Below are 1,532 nucleotides of genomic sequence, written 5' to 3'. Positions count from 1 at the left end.
TAATTGGCTGATTTTATACAGCACCTATATCTTTTAGTCCACGAGTATATTATTAAATGATAGAAAACATCTAATACAACCATTTCTACAGAATTAGGAAATAAATTTCTAAGAAAGAAAGATTTTACAAACCCCATCTTTTATACCCACCCCAACAGTCTAACTCTAAAGGGGATAAAGCCAATGACTTTCCTCACAAGAGCTCATGACTAATGTAGCTTTGCTATCAAAATCTATATTTCTGATCCATTATGAGCATTGAGATAAGATTCAACTATTCCCAAAGAAAGAACCACAATGCATGTTGTGATCACCTATTCAGCAACAGCGAGTACTGCATCCAAAACTCTCATCCCAGGAATTAAATAAGGTCAGCCACATTCATGGGAATCTCCTCTACTGTAGTATTGTAGAAAGTCTCAATGTCACAAAGAATCCTCTTGTCTTCTTCAGTAACAAAGTCTATAGCCACACCTTTCCTCCCATATAGACCCCCTCTGCCAATTCTGTGAATATAGTTTTCACAATTGGTAGGTAGATCATAATTTATAACCAAAGACACTTGTTGCACATCAATCCCGCGAGCCAACAAGTCAGTAGTGATCAGAACATGGGTTGACCCTGATCAGAATTCCCTCATGACAACATATCTCTCCTTCTGGTCCATGTCACCATGCAGAACAGAAACTGTGAAGTCTCTGGCATGCATTTTTCTCAGTCAGCCAGTCCACTTTAAGCCTTGAGAAAAATAACAGCCTGCATAATGGTCAGTGTCTCGTACAAATCACAAAGTGTTTCCAACTTCCATTCCTCTCTCTCTCAACATTAATATAAAACTGTTTGATTCCTTCAAGGGTCAATTATTCCTTTTTCACCAGAATTCGAATTGGATCTCTCATGAATTTTTTGGTCACTTCCAACACATCAGTTGGCATTGTGGCAGAAAGCAGCACAACCTGAATACTTGTATTTAGTTTTTGGAAAATCTCATAGATTTCATCCTTAAACCCACAGCTCAACATTTCATCTACTTCATCCAAAACAAACATTTTGATCCATTTTGAAAAAAGATATCTTCTGTTTCACATATCAAATACTCTCCCAGGTGTACCAAAAACAATATGGGGTGCTTCAGCCTGCAGTTTTTGCATTTCAGTTCGAACATTTGTTCCACTAATGCAGACATGATAAGTTGCTCCCATATAGTCTCCAAGTGCCAGAATTACCTTTTGGATCTGTGAAGCCAGTTCTCTGGTGAGGGCCAATATTAGTACTTGGGTCTCCAACTGTTGCAGGATGGAAATAGCAAATGTGGCTGTCTTGCCAGTACCTAACTGAGCTTGAGCAATCACATCATACCTTTTCATACAGGTAATAGTAGCTCTCTGCTGAATAGTGGAAGCCTTCTCAAAATAGTAAGCATAGATACCCCAAAGAAGAGACTCCTTTAAAGTTATATCATCAAAGTTATCAGCAATCTCATTCCAGTTGCTGTCAATTACACCATCGGGGTCCATTCCCTCTGGGCTGCC

General features: G+C 38.8%; 1 pseudogene; it reads right to left on the bottom strand.

The window, feature by feature from the left end:
- Positions 1–341: 341 nt before the first annotated feature.
- LOC103247427 (eukaryotic initiation factor 4A-II-like) overlaps positions 342–1,532 on the bottom strand; it is a 1,447-nt pseudogene continuing 256 nt past the window's right edge.

Source organism: Chlorocebus sabaeus, chromosome X, assembly GCF_047675955.1.
Source record: "Chlorocebus sabaeus isolate Y175 chromosome X, mChlSab1.0.hap1, whole genome shotgun sequence".
Lineage (NCBI taxonomy): Eukaryota > Metazoa > Chordata > Mammalia > Primates > Cercopithecidae > Chlorocebus > Chlorocebus sabaeus.
The sequence above is the reverse complement of the archived record's forward strand: the minus strand, read 5'-3'. Positions and strand labels throughout refer to the sequence as shown.